Here is a 22,171-nt window from a genome sequence, read left to right as displayed (position 1 = left end):
AGAGTTTATAAAAGTCTTTCCCCAAAGAAGTGAAATACCAGTATTTTCTCTTTTAATACATTTAAAACAAGCAAACCATCAGTCCAGTTTAGATTTATTATTCGTCATTGATTGTCTCATTCTCTTGGAGGACATTCTGGCAGTAAAGCAGTAGACACATTGCATCCATCATCATGTGTCAAAGGGCCATCAGGTTGATGTCTCTTTTTGAACTTTGCTGTTTCACAAAACCATAGCTGAGTATTATAGGCAGAAGTTTGACATTTTCAGGATGAAAATCAATTTTCTTTTATGTATTTGTGAAGTGAGACTTGTGCTTTGATTGCAGAAGAAATGGCTTTTGGAACTTTGGAGTAACAAAATAAGAATTAAGATAAAATTTGGCTAATAATAGCTTCAATGAAAGCAAGGAGAAGTATATTTTGTGGTCTAATAATATTTTAAATCCATGGAAATAGAACCAGAAATGGAAACTTATGGAAATAGGCACAGAAATACGTAATTTCTTCCAAATTGAGATAGCAATGGGTGAAATTTATATTTAAGGAGCTCACTTAAAAGTGGAACATGATGTTTCAGAAAAACAAATGCTTTTAAAGAAGAAATACATAATTGTAATCTGCAATTCATAAAAGAAAATAGTGTGTATATACATGCCTGCTTAGTTTTGAATTCCTCTCACTCCTAGCAGAATGTAGGCTCCTGAAAGATAAAGAACCTGTCTCTTTTGTCCACCATTGTACTTAAAGTATCTATCTTAATGCTGTGGCATAGTAGACACTGCATAAATATTTGCTATCTCAATATTTTAAAATATTAAAAATAATATATTTACAATGGTATATTTTTATTATATAACTATAAATGTGACATAAAAAGCAGCTTTGTGGGGGATTTATAGAATTTTGAAAATAAACAGTTGAAGTAATTTTCTCTTGTCAGTAATTACGAATTCATGTTTTAAAATATCTACTTAAGTTTTAAAAGTGCTACTCTAGGTATTTTTTTGTATACATAAGATATGTCTGTGTAAGTGTATTTAAATATACATGAGGCATTGTAATTCCAACAATAACTTTATTCCTCATATATGCATATTTAAATTCCTGTGGAACAATGTATTTCAGATAATATATTTTTCATACAAAGGAACATGTACATTTAAAAAAAAATCATGATTGCATTTTGTTGATGAGTTCATAAAAGCATGAAAATAATAATTGAAAAGAGATTAATTTCCTGTCCTAAAGTTTCTTGCTGTTTATAGTTCAAGATAAATTCCGATGAATTTTCTCTGACTATTGAAAGAAAATGTGTAAATAGCTTATTATTGCAGAATTATTTTTAACATATGTTATTAACATACCAATTCATGTGTTTGCATATGTGCGTAAGTAAAAATAGATAGACAGATAGTCTTAGAGCAGGATCAACGTTTCCAGCACAAACACTCTCATATGCAACATTTCTCAGTTCACCACCTTTCAGTAAAATAAATTCCTTGAAGCCTGAGAATAATTATGCTTGATGTGCACCTCCCTACCCCATTTGTATAGTAAGAGTGTGTTCAAATATTGAATAATAAAAATGAGGCCATTATAACTCTATTTTACTAGAGGTAAAAAGAGTATCCTTGAAAAATATAGTAAAATATAGTATATTTTTGCTTTGCCTTTTTGAGATTTTAGGGAAATTCTTTCTTTGTGTGTGTATGTGTCCTGACCTTAGTATAAAGAATATCTGTTTCTCTTCTTGGGTAGTCGATACACTGTTGGCACTGTTACGTAACAAATTACCAAGAAAACAATCAAGTTGGAAAGGAATTTAGTAATTTTGCAGAAACATCCTCAATATGTATTTCAACTACTTAAGTTTTATAAGCTGTTACCTTCCCTATGCTCTGATTTTACTACTTAATATTTTATCTTAAAGCATTGTGTGAACCTATTTCAAATCATTTTTGCAATTAAGTATCATATCAAATAAATATATTTAACAGCTAAAGTATCAAAGAAATATTTACATTTATAGGTATTATTAATAGTGTTCTCAGTTGTACTAATAGGGCAAGGAAACAAAACATTGACCAAAGAGAGTATTTTAGAGACCATCAATGAAGGAACTTTATGAGGAATAGGTGAAGTCAAATAATACCACTGCCAAACTGTGGGATAAAGTTCCCTGAGTACATTAGTACTGAGTGCCTAAGTACTCAGGCTTTACTTGTCAGTTGATTTTTGCTCACTTAAAAGCTTAAGTTGGAAGGACAGAGGAACTGAGGCTCAAACCGGGGTCTGACTCTAAAACCGGAAGAGTGTCTACTACACCTTGCTGTCTCTCCTTTGATAATCGGAAGGCATCTGGTCTGGTTTAGAGTAAATGAGTTGCACGATTTATAAATCCGAGGCCGTGGATCTTTATATATTGAATTTACCTTTGTGAGATAATCCTAGATAGTCTCTTTGGAGTATACATGTGTCAACTTAATTATAATTATTTTTGTATCGACTATTAGATTAAATGAATGGAATAACTAAATAAACTGTGCACATTTCTAAGCCTTTGGGAAAATAATGTATTTTGAGTTAGCATCTCTTTACATCATCAACATCTTTACTTCAGTTGAAGAAAAAACGTCTAAAGGAATATAAGTGAGGCAAACTATATTTTCTAAGGGAAGAATTGAGATTGAAGAAAGCAGTAATATAAGAACTAATAAGAAAACACAAAGTAGTTTCTACGTCTAATGGGGCTATTGATTGTGTAGTCAATCACATTAATGTACCTACACCTGGTATTACTGGCTCCATTTATATTAGATTAAATAATTTTAAACCTGAGATCGAAGATTTTCCCCTCAAGTACATTTGCAGCTGTTTCGATATTTAATTATCCATGTCACTGAGATAATTACTGCCTTACTTGTTTATAGTACGAGGCATGTTTTAACTTTTACCTGAAGGAAGCTTAAGTGGTCCTTTTATCAAGGGTCAGGGAAGTTTGCTAAGGGGCTTAATTATATTAGAAAAAATCACTAGAAGAATAAGTGAATTCACAGAGAGTTAAATATTATCAGATGAGGGCAATACTTTAATGGAAAAACTGCAATTCAGTTTTTTTCTTTTTTTTCTTGCACTTCCCTAAAGCAGCATTAGCCAAACTGATGATCCTCAGGTAACTGGGCCTGAGATACAGTCCATTAAAAGAAATTCCATTGATCAAAAATACTTGGGAAGTCAGAGAAATGACATGAAAATTAGTAATACATAATAGGAATACAAGTAATATTTAATAGGAATCACAGGTTCAGAGAAGGTCTGCCTTATGAAAACTGTTAAATTTTATTTCTCTAACTTATTTGACCATTGAATTATTGTTGCTTTTGACTATTTTAATAACAAGATTTAAGCAAACTTTTCTGTAAGGGGCCAGATAGTAAATATCGGTGGCTTTGTGGGCTTATATATAATATATGGTCTCTGGGGTAACTACTCAGCCTTTGTAGTACAAAAGTGGCCTTAGCTCATACATGAACAAATCAGCCTGGACGTGTTCCAACGCAACTTCACCAAAAGAGCCAGTGGGCTGGATTTGGCCTGTGTGCAGTAGTTTGCCAACCCTGCTAAAGATACGCAGGGGTTCCTTTTGGGAATCTTTATTCTTGAGATCCTTCTTTATTTATAAAAACAAAACTCTCTAAATATTAAGATTCAAGGAGATAACTCATCCTCTCTTCTGACTATAATTTTTGACAAGTATGTAGCAGTAAAGAAGGACATCATGAAGATAATCACTTTTTATAGAGAAATCAACTCTATCAACCCCTGGTATCCGTGGCTATCACACCAATATCAGGATCTGTGCCAGGTACTGTGTGGCTAAGGAAAATGAATCACATACTCTCCCTGCCCTCAAGGAGCTTTATGCTCTACTGGGAGTGATGGTGATAATTTTGCAGAGGGCAGGGAATGGAACTAGTACACTCAAAAAATTAATAATGTGTGTAATATAAATGTCACATGAGAAGTAAAACGTTTTCCAAGGAGATTAAAAGGAAAAAAATGGTTTGGTTATAGGTATAAGGCAGGCTCTGTATAAGAGATATTGTTTCAGACAAGCTTGAAAGACTGTAACCAGACTTCAACAGGCAGTGTTACGGAAGAGAGGATAATGAGAAGGCGTTGTTGCTAGATGGAAGGGCGTGAATAAGGGAAAGGTGGTGGCAGTGGGGAAAGCGAGTTACTTTTGCAGCAAATATTCAGGAGGCAGGAGTATATGACATAAGCCTGAAAAGTAAGTCTTCATCAACAAGATACTTAATCCAACAGAAATGCCAACCCCCTGAAGGATGTTAGCATGGTAGAGACAAATTTGTTCTTTGATTAAGGGGTACCTATGTGCCCTCAGGCAAATGTGTATGATGAATATGTGTATACTGCCTAATGATGCTGCTTAGACTGTCTGTTCTAAATTGTGACATAAAGCATACTTAACATGCTTTAAGTAGTTTTGAGGGTTTCAGGGACCAAAAAACATTATCTGGATATTTCAAGATTGATTGCTGCTGTGTTTGCAGTCATTGTACCCAAAGTTAAAGCAAGAAGGGAAAAGATGCACCAAATGTGGTAACTCTCTTTACTGGGGGGAAGTCAAACTTTCCAGAAGCACCAACCAGATTTTTCCACTTATATTTTGTGACCCAGAAATGGATCAAATGGCCACTCCTTGATCTAAGGGATATGGGGAAAACAACTATTTGGCTTTTCTAACTTTCATGTAGGAAGTGAAGGGGTATCAGAGGATTTAGAGTAGCTTTAAAGATGCGCACAGAGTCAGCTATAGGAATTCTTAAGTATTTTATAAGAATTTTCAAAAGATGATTTTAGCCAAACTATACCTTATAGCTATTTCCAAGAGTAATCAATATAATCTGATAAATTTATTGAGAGAGAAAGGGAAAACAGTCTTTTGAAATAAGAAGGTAAGCAAAGATACATCAGAGCCAAGCAATAGAGCTGAAACCTGTTAGACTAGGATATGACAAAATATTCAAAGCTTTTCCATTTGAAATTATATTAGCATCTTCTTAGACTTAATACTTATTTGTGGTTTATGAGTGGTGTATTATAATGTAGAATTGGTATAAAACTTCTGAGGATTTGCCGTCAGAAGATCTGAAATATAATCCCAAGTCTACCATCTACTAGCTATTTGGCTGTACTAAAGTCATTTAGCCACACAGGACATCAGCCTCCCTTTCATCATTTCTAAAATGAGGATGATAATAATTGCCTTTCACACCATGTAGGTTTGTTGCAAAACCCAAATGAGGTGATATTTTTTAAATTGCTTCATCAGCAGCAAAACACGCTAAGGCTTCTCTCTCTCTCTCTCTCTCGATCTGTCGCTCCCTTTTTTCCTCTCTCCCACTCACATATATTCATACATAAAACTCTCCCCCTTAAAATCTTGAGATTATAAATGCCATCATAGAGATATATTCAGTGCATCTCCAATAGCTTCTGTCACTCCATTTGTTTTTTTCTGATTAGACCAAATTGAATCATGCTATTAGGTGCTCCTTCTTTAATGATTACGTCTATTTCTCACTTCAAATGCTTTTATCTCTGACCCCAGCCCCTCTGAAAGCCTGTCAGATATAAACAGCTATTATTCTGTTTGTTTGTACATTGAGGTTCATATATCAAGAATAGGGAAGCTGGTAGTGGAGGCACTTCTGTCTTGGAATATCATTAATGGCTGGCATGATTTTGAATCATTAAGAATGAGGAGAGTTTCCTTCTTCAAGGTAACTGAGGACTCGTGAACCTTTGAAATGTGTAAGGTCAATGATATTTCCTCTTCTCCACAATTACTCCTGTCTTATATCTGTTTATCACATCAGTAAAATCCCACAGAATTTGTATTCACATATCAGACCAGAAATCCAAACCTAGCACTCATCACCACTAGTTGTATTAAAAGCTTTAAAAATTATTGAGTGTACTCTCTAGAAGACAATAAGAAATATATACACTTATTTATATATGATTTTAAATATAAGTGCTTTTAAAGTGATAGACTATGATTAATTTACAAAAAATTTTGTGTAATATTTATGTGTAATAAGTTTTTAATGATTTTCTATACACACATCCCTGTCTATAATTATGAATACCTTCACATATGTGTTAAGATTCTTTATAGTGAAAGTAACAAAAAATACAACTCAAATTAGCATAAACAAAGTAAGTTTATTGACTTATGAATCTGAAATTCTAGAATTCATCTTTAGGCTTCAGGAAAGGATTGATCCAAGAGCTTAGTAATTTTAAGCTTAAATTTCAAGCTTTGATTTTAAGCTTAGTGATTTTTCAGCTTTAATTTCATTGGTGATAACTTCATTTTAAGACAGGCTTTCCTTATATCTCAGTCTAACCTATCTATTCTCCATGTTCTGTATGCTTCCAAATTAATATCTGTAGCATTCCCCCCAAAGTCACTAATCCCTTCTGTTTAGCCCATTTTGTCACATGCCCACCTCTGAGCCAACCAATCACTGTGGCCAGTGCTTACTGCCTTAGCTTAGGTTATAAACTCCACCTCTGGAATAAGGTAACTGTCAGCATGCCCAGATCACAGAAATAGAAACTCTTGAAAACAGAAAGAAGGATGCCAGGGTGCCAATAAACAAAGTGCACTCTACTTCCATGATAAGAGAGTCAATTTTAACTATGCATATAGGTATATTTAGTGTCTGGATTCTAACTCCTGATATAAAGAATAAAGACAGATATTCTCCCAGAAGGATAGGAAATAATTTTGTTATCATGAACTATTAAGTTGAACGACATAATATCGCCACTTGGAGGGGTCAAAATGGTAAAAATCAGCGACTTCGTATAGATTAACAAATATCAGCTTTAATGGAAAACTGGGCATGATTGCCTCAGCTATTCCAAAGATCACAATCATTAGTCAGTACATATTATATAATATCTTCCAGTGTTTAACTAGCTTATTTATTAGTATATCTTTGCAGTAATGAATTTCATTAAGTTTCCTAGAGGTATATATTTTCTCAATTTATTTAAAAATTTCAGCAAGACTGGAACTTCTTAAGCTTAGATATTCATTGGATACTGTAATGGAATATTTGAAGCTCAAAAATGACCTATAGTATAATTATCTTTAAATATATATCCAAGATAGAAATGATTTGGCTGTGTTCATGAATTGGAGTGTGGATCCCTGATCTTCTATTTTTATATGCATGAAATAAACCACTTTATTTGTAGAGAAGCATTTACTCTCTTCATGGGTTTCCTGGATTTGTATGTTTTTTATATCTATGCATGAGTCCTCTCTGGACACCTCTTGATGAGTCAGTCTTGACTTTGTCTTGGTTAACTGCTGAACCATTGGGATGGGGCCTTACTGAAAAGTATCTATGTTCAGATCCTTGTCAGAAAGCAATAATATCTGATCTTTATTCACAAATACATATCAAAACTTGCTTTTACAAAGCATTCTTTAAGGACTTTTGCCTCTTCATTTTATAGGCATACTAAGTGCACTGTGGCAACAGCTCATGCCCTCAGGGAATTGGTGGGAATTGCCACCATCCTTGAAATACCTACATGTGGAGAAGTTCTTGAAGGAAAAAACTCCAAAATCACGTTACTGTTTCTACCAAAGGGAAGTTGTTAAAAATGTTAGTTACAACACAACCTTAAACGACCTCACTGAGAAATATTTTTCTTTGCCCTCTGAGGCCTAAAATAAGTTTTGTGTTTTTGATCAGTGATTTTCTTGATTATTAAATACACATAACTAAAATTGTTACATCTTGTTTTTGCTAATTGCTAGAAAACTCAGAGCCAAATCTGTGGTCACTCTCTTAGAATGCCATGCGAGACCTTTGGTGTTCATTTAATTTTGCCCATCCTTCTCCACCCTCTTCCTAAATTTTTGGCCAAAATAACACTTTTCTTAATAACCAAAATGAGAATTAAATGTAGAACATAAAAAACAATAAAATTATATATCAAAAGAAAGAAAAACATGAATAAAAATTAAATAGAGACAATGCCTATAGTCATACTCCACTACAATAACCACTTTTAACATCTCTAGTGTCTCACTTATCATTTTATTTATCATTTACAAATTGGACCATGTCACTGTAAGCTTCCTAGAATCCTCTTTGGAACGACATGGTATCTATCTGCACTTCTATATTTATCAACATCTATACGTTGACATTCCATCTTTCCGCTCTATACTGCCTAAAGAAACTTGCCCCTCCTTTGGTGGCTGTAAGAAATAAGGACAGGTGTGTTACAGCAGCAGGCTGTCACTACCACAACAAGCTCAATTCAAATCCTAAGCATGTCAAGGAAGTGAAGTCCCTCATTGTGCAATCTGAGAACCACTTCCTCAATGATACTGAGGGGTACAGGAGGAGGCAAAGCAGGTATCACCATTAGTTCAGGCTGATTTACCTGATTTATTTAGATTTAGTGGAGGAGAATTGGTCAGAAGTAGAAAGAAGATGTCAGTGATATCCTAGAAGTTCTTAACATGCATGCTTCAATTTCTGTATTTATATGGGATGAAAAAATCCCTCCTTTCTATATTTCCTTTTATGCTCTATCTAATTATCCACTAAGTATCTTCCTCATAGCGGTCGACAGCAATTTCTGAGGGATTCCTGAGTGCTGCTTACTTCCTAAAAGGGGGAAGTAGTGTGGTATTCTAGACTTTCTCTTTGAAGCTGCTGCACACCTCCCTAAGTGATAACTTTAATAATAGTTGCTTTACTTCGAACCAAGTGCTAAGCAGTTTAAGCTTCTGTAATCTAAAATTTGCAAAAAATAATACACTGATTTTTATTATTTTAAATTAAAAGTCTATTTTTTTGGTGTGAATCTATTTTTACTAGTTTTTGAAAACCTTTTCTCTAAGGTACCATTAGTCTCCTTGTACATTTTATTCTGTATTTTCCTCATTATACTCTTCATATGCGTATATACACACATATAAATGTAGACCTTATATGTACATACAAATGCACATGGAACTTTGCAACTGTGTATTTTTAAAGTTGATTTGCTTTGACTAATACTGCACTTGTTTTCACTTTAATATGAAATATACGTATATCTATCTATCTATCCCTAGAGGATTTCTGGATAACTTGAAACACTGACACTTGAAAGGTTTTCACAGTTATTAAAAATAACTCTTACTTAGTAAATGCAAGAAAACCTTTAAGGTCTTTATTTCTCATAGACATGCTATTTTAATTTTAAAGTGACTTCTAACACCCTGAAAAATAAAATTTATATTTTCTTATGTACTTAGGTGCTATGAAAATTTTCTTCATATTAACATTTCTGTTTAACTCCTAGTGGTCTCATTTTTTTCTGAGCATATATAACAAATAATATACTTCAAACCCAAGCCAGAAATTAGGCTGTATTAAAGGAAAATGTATACAGTAATGACCCATATAATGAGTTTTTACATTGTAATTTCTCACTCTGTGTGTACAAATTGAATTATAGATTTAGTCATTTTCAGAACATAACTCAGTTTGTAAATGTTTGAATGTGCTTCTCTCTATAAGGATTTGACAACTTCTGGCTTAAGTCCGTAGTCACAGCAGTTCTTCTGATGACTTGTTGGAGCAGAACCTGACTCCTTATCTTCAATGTGTGTACATCTTGCCTGAGGGCAACACTTAGGCTATAACGTGGCAGATCCAGAGATGTTTATGTTCTTGAACCTCAAGAAGCAATGCCCATGTAGGTTTCACTACATGAAACCAGTTAGGTGGAAGATAAATTAGAAAGGAGTGGTTCTTGATATAGTTAAATCTGATACGACAGTAAGCAGGTGAAGGGTGACTTAGCACAAGGCTAACTCTAGGTACTGGCACAGAGGGTCCTTTGAGAATTTGTAAAAGATCCTTCTCTGAGAAGAAAACTTAATCTCCCTCACCCCAGTAATGATTACAAAAATTCAATCACTGTGCAGAAAACAATTTAGAGAGGTGAACGCTTACTCCAGACTGACGTAGCCCATGCCAAGGTGTACAGCCTGATGAAAGAAAGAGCAGACTGGATTTTGGCCTTCCACTTGGGTAATCTTCTGGGGGCACTGATGGGCAGGATGCAGTGTGGGCAGCCTTAGGATAGTCTCTGTGTTTAGGTCCTCAATCTCATTCTGTATATCTGGACTAATTTTTTTTTACTGATAGAGACATTTCAGATATATGAGACATATATGTGGGTAATCAGATAAAGTTGATCATTTAGATGATACAGATGAAAGATAACTATGCTTTCAAAGCAAAGTATTAAAGTCATTCATTATTTTTGATTTTAATCTTATTTTGTATTTTTTAAAAGATCACTTGTATTTTGACTATCACTATATGCTCCTCTAATCATAAGGTTAAATATTTCAATTAAAATAAAGAAATCATGGTGATGGGAGGAAAGTGTATAACTCTGACCCTAAACAGCTCACGGAATTTATATAAGTATTGCATGCATGTATATGTATATGTATACAGAAACACACAGGCATACACTCCACACACACACACACACACACACACACACACACACATACACACATATATAAAATTAGGAAGACCATGCACTTTTTATTTTATAATATAGTCCTTTTATTTAAGTTAAAATATTGCAATTATTTTTTCCCATTCAAATACTAACTGCTTTCTTAGGGCAAGTGTGAATTGCTCTTTAAAAAATCTAATTAAGATATTCAACTCTTCTTATTTCTTTGAACCTGTCTTCTCTGTCATAGTTCAAGTTTTCATCATCTTTGATTGGAATTGTTTCCCCTAAATATCTTTCAGCTTTTAGGTAGTCCTTCATATATGACCAGGGTCATTTAGCAGGGAAGATGGACCTGAGTGTTAATCTCATTCATTTTCAAATCTTTGCTCTAACATCTATGAGCTTTATGATCTCTAACCTCTGCTATACCCTCCAACTTATCTGTTGCAATTCCCTCTTTATTCCCTTATAAATTATCACCAATTAAGCATGAATTGAAGAATTATAGGTTTGCAGTCCCTTATTTACAATTTTAAAATTTAAAGACATCCTGAACAATTAATTTTTTTGTAGTTCATCAGGTGACAAAACCAATCCTGATCTGTTGTGAGGCTCATATTGACTCTATGTACCCACTTAATGTAGATATTCATATTTCACTATAGAAATATTAATGTATTTGATTATGAGATGCAGCCCCAGACCCCAATGAAATGTTGCATAATCTTCTATATATGGACTAAACTACTTATTATAAAAAAATCTGTATTTTAACACCCACCTGTTGGCAAGGTTTTCAGAGAAAAGATGTGAATTTATAATTGCAGCAACACCTGGTATAGCCAAGCCTTTGTGTACTTGTCCATTGTTGGAATGGTTCTACCACAACCGTACCCTCTTTGTACAATTGACCCTTGAACTATACAGTTTGAACTGTGTGAATCCACTTATACATGGATTTTTTTTCAATAAAGATATTGAAACACTCTTTGGAGATTTCTAAAAATTTGAAAAAAACTTGCAGATGAACCGTGTAGCCTAGACATATTGAAAAAAATTAAGAAAAAGTTGTGTCATGAATGCATAAAGTATATATAGATACTAGTCTGTCTTTACATAGGCATAAGGTGAGTGATATTTAATATAAAATTAATAGTGTATTTGTTTTCTTACTGTTTTATAACTTTGGTTTCAAAGAATTACAGTACTATACAGTATAACTCTCATAATTGGAGAAAATGCATATAAGCCTATCATCACAGATAAGAGGTTTTTTAAAAAAAGTAACAGTTTCCAATACTGCATTGTAAATATGACTGTAATACTGTATGCCATAAAAATTTTATAATGATTTATTCATTAGTGTAGAGGGTGAGGCTGTTGTGAAGCAATTGTATGGATTACACTAGGCTACCATAAAGCAATCATATGTCTGTTTCTTTGTTGTCAGTGCATAGATCATCAGACCTGTAAATAAATACAAATTTTGCTTATCACATTGTCTTATTTTTTATGCCTAGTGTTAGTAATATGTATAATATCTACAGTGTTTTATATCTTATAAGACAATATTGATGTAAACATTGACAGACAATTCTTGTAAACAGATGGTGTAAACTTACCTTATTGATAAATACAGTATAGTACTGGAAATGTATTTTCTCTTCCTTATGATTTTCTTAACATTTTCTTTTCTCTAGCTTACTTTATTGTAAGAATATAGTGTGGAATGCATGTGTTAATTGCCTATGTTATTGGTAAGGCTTCCAGTCAACAGTAATCTATTAATAGTTAAGTTTTGGAGGAGTCAAAAGTTATACTCAGATTTTCAACTGCATGGGGGTCAGGGCCCCTAACCTCCACATTGTTCAAGAGTCAACTGTACTCCCTTCTCTCCCATCCTCTTACAAAAATCCCATATATCCCTCAAAATCCATCTTAGTCATTACTTCCCTGACTCACCTCTCATCCTTGTTGATTATTGAAAGACATCGTTTCTATACCCTGTCTTTATTCTTGCCACCCAGTATTGTGCTTACCTATTTACATGTGTCATTTCTACTAAATCCTAAAATATGTGAGAATTAGAACTGTGGCTTTTTTGTCTTTATATCATTAGTTCTTATCATTATCTTAATAAATAGCAGGGTCAAAAAATGTTGGGTTAATGCTTATTGAAAAATACTTATGGGAAATAATCTTAGCAAGAATAGAAGTCTAATTTTCCCCCCCAAATATTTAACCACATTGTCCTCTGAGACAGGGCTCTGTGGGGTCACTAACAAATTTTTACGTCAGGCTATCCCAGAATAAATTTAAAACAAATAAATAAATTTAAAACGTTCTTGTTGAATGCCTAACATATATTTTGACTGCTTATTAACTGCTACCTAACTCACCCACACGGAAAGAGTGAATAACTATTATTCACATCCTCATGTATTTTTAGATAACTAGCATTTATTAGTCATAACAATAATATGAACAAGAGACTAAATTTTTAATACTCATTAAAATTGTTTAACAGAATACTTACTCTCACATCTCTGCCTTCTTTTTAATTTTGAGAATACTTAGCGTACTCAAATTTTTTGAAGAAAGTAGTCAATTGCATTTTTCTGTCACTTGAAGGAAAAAAATGCTACTATCCTTAAGTATTTAAATGTAAATTATCAGTGGTATCAAAGTGCATATCTTCTAGATTTGCTATATGATAGGAATTACTCACTACCATATAAGGCAACTGAGAGAGAAGAATTTCGCCCAGTTTGACATTTGTTTCTCCTTCTGAGTTTTCTACTTAAAAAGATATGCTAGGATCTTATGGAAGGCAAAATGGCATGTATGTATCTTTGCTGAAAAGGTAGATGCTTGGCTTTGTTCAAAAGCACTATCCTACTGTTAACTGTGATATTCAATTTATCTGCTTCAGAAGGATGAAGAGATAAATTGACTGCAAATGTAAAATTGTAATTCTGAAGAGCCTCAGTTACCATCCAAACATACATTGCATTTGATTTTCTTATTTTAATATTCAACAACTTCAGAATATAACTGAGAGCTCTTGGCTTTTTATTCCTGCTGTGTGAAGCATTAGCAATATTGCATTCACTGCTTGTATTTTTTTCTGAACAACTATTAGTAAAACTTGAATACCAGTGATAGTTAACATTTTTGAAAGATACTTTTCTACCATCAAGGAGTTACCCTATTTAAGTGAAATATCATGACATTCTCATTTTTAAGATTTATACTCTCTTTTCAATATTATGTGGCTATGTAAGCTGGTTAACAGGCTATGTAATCCCCAATTTGTGATATCATATCAAATATATAGCTTTGTTATGTGCATTAATTGAATCATTTGCCTATGGCATGTTTTTGTGCAAATAGACTGTAACTATAAAATAGGAGCAGTATATTTCTTTGGGAACACTTTTATATCTATATTTTGAGATTTAAATGATTAAGTTTTCAGCTACTGTTTATCTTGACTTTGCTGCTGCCAAAGAGCAAACAACTTAAAAATTAGAGGTAAGGTTAATAGTATTTTAACTTTCAGAAATTTTAACTTTCTTGAACTTTCAGAAATTTTGTTTTAGCAGGCCTTTTAGTTTGTGTAGAATTGCCTTTAAATTGTGTAAAATTGGGTAAAGTTCCAGTAACTAAAACATTTTTGTCATTAAAATACTTTCTTTTTTGTTCTAAATGCCTGTGGATTGGCAGGTTTTAGTAAATATCTATAGCCTCTCCAGCATCCATTCAGCTCCTTTTCTCTTTTCCTCTCTCCTGCCCTGCCAAAATTGAACTCAGCTTTTCCAGCATGTACTTTGGGTGAGAATGCTCCCAATGTTTTGTGTGGGCTCTGAGTAGTTTAACCACTTAGAGTAATTCAATATGTGCCCAACATCCTCTTGGCCATAATTCAAGAATGAGAACATGAGGCCTTTCAGGTCAGTCAGAACCAACTGGACTCAATTCTGGGGCTTTGAATCTAGAACAGAATGTAAAAGTAACTCAAGGAACTGTCAAAGTCCTTTTTGGATGTTAATACTACAGAAGCAGATCTGAAAAAAAAAGAGAAATGTACTTTTCCTGGGTCACAACTTGAAACTACTTGATAAATAGTAATCTGATAACTTGTATCTGGAACCTTTAATTATGTGAAACTATAAGTGGCTGTCCAAACCAATTTGAATTGTTTCTTTCTGTCACTTTCAATATAGATTTCTAACTATTACAGAGCGTATTGAGTTTTTATTGCCTAATAATGTTTTTCTTATCAGAAAGTATTCATAAAATGATTTTACTTTATAGCTGTACTTTGTAGCTTCTGACACTTAACTTGAAAATTAATATAAGTGTGTACCTGTTGATATGTTATACCGTGTCTTTAACCAGGATTTTAAGACTTTCATTGAGTACAGATAAATTAATTTTTTACAAGAAAAGTATTGAATAAGTACTAGAATTGTTTTTAGTATTTTTGAATTTATTTACATTTAGTTTCAATCAATTAAGAAATACTCTTGAGAGGCTGCTCCATTTTAATACTTTCAAATGATCATGAGTTTTTCTGCCATTTAAATTAGTATAAACTAATTAAATACACTGAAATATGTTTAAGCAATATTGCCTATTTTTTAAGCATCATATTTTATATTTGTATGTATTACTTCTAGTCTGAGAAAATTAAGGTCAAAAACTAAAGTGAACCCTGTATTCCCATCAAGAGATAATAAAGCTCATATTAATGTGATGATAACAGACACATTTCCCTAAGTTTTATTCTTATTTAGTTCCTAAAATTTAATCATAACTTATCTTAAAATTCTGTCATTAACTGCACTTGAGCTTTTCAAGAATTCTTGTTGAGAACCCATTGTGTATGTCTTAGTAGAAACTTATTGAAAGAGGCTGCTTTATAAATATTAGTTCATGTTTTGTGTATATTATATGACTTTTGAAGATTTGCTTAAGAAAAATAAAGGCTAAAGTGAAATCTTAAGAGGGGATATTATTTCTCTGCCCTTCAGACAATTTTCTGAAATTGATTTTCCAATAAAATGCTGGAAAACATTTTCAATAGTGAAACTTTATATGCTAACCAAATTTAAGGGCTGTAATTTACTTTTAATTGTAGATCTAAAAGGTTAAATTTTTTTTCCTAATTAAATTCATATTTATTTATTTATTTGTAATAGATTTTTATTGGAGCATAATTGCTTCACAATACTGTGTTAGTTTCTGTTGGACAACAGAGCGAATTAGCCATATGCATACACATGTCCCCATATCCCCTCCCTCCCATCCTCCCTATCCTCCCTATCCTACCCCTCTAGGTCGTCGCAAAGCACAGAGCTGATCTCTCTGTGCTATGCTGCTGCTTCCCACCAGCCAACTATTTTACATTCGGTAGTGTATATATGTCGATGCTACTCTCACTTCACCCCAGCTTCGCCCTCCCATCCCATGTCCTCAAGTCCAGTAATTTTAATACTAATCTTAACCAGGTACTGTGAAATCATGGGGTTGATCCTGCCAAGAAGGTCAACTTTTCCTTGGGTTATAAATTGAAATGTTCTCCATTAATTTAAATGAATTAATATGATGTTATATATCTCTTGAGTAATGGATGTATCCTGTAGGAACTAGTTCACCATATCTGAAAAATATTAATACTTTTGTCACTGTGATTTAATCTTTATTTGATTAATATAACTCATTTTTGGGTTCATTTGTGATTTACTATTTTCTGGGTTAGTTCATATATGCTCTTATTACATTTTGACATAATCTCAATTTGTTAAACATTATGACCTCACCTCAGATACCAACACCTCACCTCAAATGAAGCATTTTGTCATTATTTTCCTAAAATTTAGTAAAGAATTGTCTTTGGGAGGATGTTGAAGCTGAAGACACAGGGATAATAAGTAGCATTTTCAGTAATATTTGCAGAGTGGGAGTGGAAAAGCCCATCATTATCTGTAGGAAACAGAGTATTATTTCTGTCAAGATACTTTCTTTAGCTTTAAACATTTTAAAAGGGTGAGAGTAAATGGAACGTAAGAGGACACAGGTAGACTTGGAGAAGAAACTTTATTTTTTTTCCCTTTGGGAAATTATATGTCAGAAAGCAGTAATTACTTTACTAGTTCTGAGTTACCAAGGGAGAAGCAAATGAAAATCTTCTCTTAAAGTTAAAGAGCATCTCATGAAAGAGAGAGACAAAGACAGAGACAGACACAGAAAGAGAGAAAAAGATGGAAGAGGATGAGAAAGAAAATAAGAAAGAAAAAGAGAGATGGGGAGGAAAGGAAGGTTAGACAAACGAGGGAAAGAGAGGAGGGAGGAAAGGAAGAGGAAGTATATGAATTTATTTGAATCTGTCTACATCACCTAGAAACAACATTTTTCTAGCACTTTGTATTTTCTAGCTAAATGCAAAATATTTTTATCCTTAACATAAAGTTATTTTATTTTGAAATTAGATGCTATTTAAAATTATAGAAAATATAATATTTAACATCTGTACATGATACATTTTATTACAATTAATATTTTATTGTCTATTTTTCCTCTTTTATACAATGGTGTAAATCATTATGTGAAGTTTTTACTCTGTAATAACTATCATGAAAATTCCTTATTTCTTTTGATCTTTTTATTTGTCAAATGAATAGGCCATGGATTACTTATCCTCAACTGATAGCAAAACAAAAAGGTGCAATTTACCACTGTTTATTTAAAAAGTGTAGATATATCAATCATATAATATCTTCTGTTAAATGTTTTCTTTTAATTCTATAATTAATTTTATTTTCACTTAAATTTAAATTGATAAAAAACAATTGTTAAATAATATACAATTAGATAACAAATATATTTATTAGAAGGTTCTCAAAATATTTCAGATAAAAACCTTACAAACCAGAATTCATAGCATTTGAATACCCAAGCACAAACGCTTTATAAGTATCTTGGTTTAAAAGGTATTTGTGTGTGTGTGTGTGTGTGTGTGTGTGTGTGTGTGTGTGTAAATGCTGAGAGGAAAAAAACCCCAGTAAACTGAACTTTTCCTTGAATGCTATTTAGTTAAATTGAGTACATACATTATTATAAACTAATATTTATTATTCGCTTTCCAAAAGAGATTTTCTTTTTACCAAAAAAGGCTTTTCAAAATTTTGACTTTATTAAATATATACCAAGTATTAAGTGAAAATTATGCATCTAATTTGAAATGATGTACCTAGAACACTAGTTAACTTTCTCTCTCTACAAATGTATACATTTGGTAGACATCTTTTCAAGTATTTTGTTATTCTTACAATAGTATTTTTATATTATTTAAATTTGTTATAATTACATGTTACATTTCATTAGGTCAAAGTAATTTACATGGCTATTGTGATTCAAACAGTGTCCATAAGTAAAATAGCAGAGACTGAGAAGGCCCATAACAAATCATTTGAGATAAGAATAGTTTCTTGAATGGACAAATTATTAGAAGGTATAACCTTCTAAGACTGAACCAGGAAGAAATAGAAAATATGAACAAACCAATCACAAGTAATGAAATTGAAACAGTGATTAAAAATCTTCCAACAAAAAAAAAAAAAAAAAAAAATCTTCCAACACACAAAAGTCCAGGACCAGATGGCTTCACAGGTGAATTCTATGAAACATTTAGAGAAGAGCTGACACCCATCCTTCTCAAACTCTTCCAAAAAATTGCAGAGGAAGGAACACTCCGAAAAAGCATTCTATGAGGCCACAATCACCCTGATACCAAAACCAGAAAAAGATACTACAAAAAAAGAAAATTAGAGACCAATATCACTGATGAATATAGATGCAAAAATCCTCAACAAAATACCAGCAAACAGAATCCAACAACACATTAAAAGCATCATACACCATGATCAAGTGGGATTTATCCCAGGATGCAAGGATTCTTTAATACATGCAAATCAATCAATGTGATACAGCATATTAACAAATTGAAGAATAAAAACCATATGATCATCTCAATAGATGCAGAAAAAGCATTTGACAAAATTCAACACCAATTTATGATAAAAGCTCTCCAGAAAGTGGGCATAGAGGGAACCTACCTCAACATAATAAAGGCCATATATGCCAAACCCACAGCAAACATCATTCTCAATGGTGAAAAACTGAAACCATTTCCTCTAAGATCAGGAACAAGACAAGGATGTCCACTCTCACCACTATTATTCAACATAGTTTTGGAAGTCCTAGCCACGGCAATCAGAGAAGAAAAAGAAATAAAAGGAATACAAATTGGAAAAGAAGAAGTAAAACTGTCACTGTTTGCAGATGACATGATACTATACGTAGAGAATCCTAAAGATGCTACCAGAAAACTACTGGAGCTAATCAATGAATTTGGTAAAGTTGCCGGATACAAAATTAATGCACAGAAATCTCTTGCATTCCTATACACTAATGATGAAAAATCTGAAAGAGAAATTCAGGAAACACTCCCATTTACCATTGAAACAAAAAGAATAAAATACCTAGGAATAAACCTACCTAGGGAGAGAAAAGACCTGTATGCAGAAAACTATAAGACACTGATGAAATTAGAGATGATATAAACAGATGGAGAGATATACCATGTTCTTGGATTGGAAGAATCAATATTGTGAAAATGACTATACTACCCAAAGCAATCTACAGATTCAATGCAATCCCTATCAAACTACCAGTGGCATTTTTCACAGAACTAGAACAAAAAATCTTAAAATTTGTATGGAGACACAAAAGACCCCGAATAGCCAAAGCAGTCTTGAGAAAGAAAAACAGAGCTGGAGGAATCATATTCCCTGACTTCTGACTCTACTACAAATCTACTACTTGATTACTACAGTAATCAAGACAATATGGTACTGGCGCAAAAACAGAAATATAGATCAATGGAACCGGTTAGAAAGCCCAGAGATAAAACCATGCACCTATGGTCAACTAATCTATGACAAAGGAGAAAAAGATATACAATGGAGAAAAGACAGTCTCTTCAATAAGTGGTGCCAGGAAAACTGGACAACTACATGTAAAAGAATGAAATTAGAACACTTCCTAACACCATACACAAAAATAAACTCAAAATGGATTAGAGACCTAAATATAAGACCGAACACTATAAAACTCTTTGAGGAAAGCATAGGAAGAACACTTTGACATAAATCACAGCAGGATCTTTTTTGATCCACCTCATAGAGTAATGGAAATAAAAACAAAAATAAACAAATGGGACCTAATGAAACTTCAAAGCTTTTGCACAGCAAAGGAAACTACAAACAAGATGAAAAGACAACCCTCAGAATGGGAGAAAATATTTGCAAATGAATCAACAGACAAAGGATTAATCTCCAAAATATATAAACAGCTTATGCAGCTCAATATTAAAAAAACAAACAACCCAATCCGAAAATGGGCAGAAAACCTAAATAGACATTTCTCCAAAGAAGACATACAGATGACCAAGAAGCCCATGAAAAGCTGCTCAACATCACTAATTATTAGAGAAATGCAACTCAAAACTACAATGAGGTATCACCTCACACCAGTTCGAATGGGCATCATCAGGAAATCTACAAACAACAAATGCTGGAGAGGGTGTGGAGAAAAGGGAAACCTCTTGCACTGTTGGTGGGAATGTAAATTGATACAGCCACTATGGAGAACAGTATGGAGGTTCCTTCAAAAACTAAAAATAGAATTACCATATGACCCAGCAATCCCATTACTGGGCGTATGCCCAAAGAAAACCATAACTCAAAAAGACAAATGCACCCCAATGTTCATTGCAGCACTATCAACAATACCCAGGTCATGGAAGCAACGTAAATGCCCATCGACAGACGAATGGATAAAGAAAATGTGGTCCACATATACAATGGAATATTACTCAGCCATAAAAAGGAACGAAATTGGGTCATTTGTAGAGACGTGGATGGATCTAGAGACTGTCATACAGAGTGAAGTAAGTCAGAAAGAGAAAAACAAATATTGTATATTAACGCATTTATGTGGAACCTAGAAAAATGGTACAGATGAACTGGTTTGCAAGGCAGAAATAGAGACACAGATGTAGAGAACCAATGCATGGACACAAAGGGGGTAAGTGGTGGGGGTGGTGGTAGTGGTGTGATGAATTGGGAGATTGGGATTGACATATATACACTAATATCTATAAAATGGATAACTAATAAGAACCCGCTGTATAAAAAAATAAATAAAATTCAAGAAAAAGTAGTTTCTTGGAGTGGAGGAGAAAATATCAAAAAAGAATAAATTGATTGAATTAAATAATATATTTCTAACTGGAAATGTTGGTAGACAAAGTGGACCACATTAATTAAAATGCCACATTCTTCTTACATGTGGAATTTAAATATATTGTAATAAGAAATATACTTGCTTAGAGGTACTAACTTCTAGTTATAAAATGAATAAGTCATGGGTATGTAATGTACAGCATGGTGACTATAGTTAATACTGTATTGCATATTTGAAAGTTGCTAAGAGAGTAGATTGTAAAAGTTCTCATTACGTACACACACAATATTGGTAACTATGTATGGTGACAAATGTTAACTAGACTTGTTGTTGTGATCATTTCACAGTATACATAAATATTGAATCATTGTGTTGTATACCTGAAACTAATGTTATATATCAATTACACCTCAATAAAAATGTATATTTGCTTCTATGTGAAATTAAAAATATTCACAAATATTTTTAAAGTATAATTTTTATTACAAAATGTATTGTGCTAAATATTCATTTATAAAGAGATAAATCCACTATAAATGTCCTTCCAACATAACAGATTGACTTCTATAGGTTTCTCTTTGATTTTAATGTTTTTCCATTCTGATACTGTTATTCAGATATGACAACATAGGTAGGTCATAATTTTGAAAATGGAATGTAATTCTAGACTTCTTTTTTTAACTTGTGTGTAATTTCAGAGTTTACTTGTTTCTTCTGCTTTTATTTTCCATATTTGCAACTGAATCCAGAGCAAGTGTGCCTGACAGAGTCAACAGTCAGGTAGTTGTAGAATTAGGACTAGAATTCAAAACTACTGATTTCCAACTAATTACCTCCCAGTGATCTAATTGATGTCCTCATTGAGATGTATAATTGATTGTTATCACCAATTTTGGGACTTTATATTATTGTTTAATTAGACTTTTTGCTTTCTCAAAACAAATGTTGGAGATAATATTAAAAATCCTTTGAAATACCGGGCAATATCATTTAAATCTTTAGTCTCTTGATACTGAATGGTATACATTTTAATACATATTTAAAGAAAATAATCTTTAGTGTAATTTAGTTTCTTATAATAGTTAAATTTGCATACCCAGATATATGTGGTTAAATGTTTGCATTTAGGTAGTTGATAAATAGATAGATAGACAGACAGAGATATGCAGTAGTCTTTCCTTATGTGTGGTTTCACTTTCCATGGTTTTGGTTACAGTCAACCACAGTCTAAAAATATTAAACAGAAAGTTGCAGAAGTAACCAGTGCA

The sequence above is a fragment of the Eubalaena glacialis genome, chromosome 1, assembly GCF_028564815.1.
Source record: "Eubalaena glacialis isolate mEubGla1 chromosome 1, mEubGla1.1.hap2.+ XY, whole genome shotgun sequence".
In the NCBI taxonomy this organism is placed as follows: domain Eukaryota; kingdom Metazoa; phylum Chordata; class Mammalia; order Artiodactyla; family Balaenidae; genus Eubalaena; species Eubalaena glacialis.
This window is presented reverse-complemented; position numbering follows the sequence as displayed.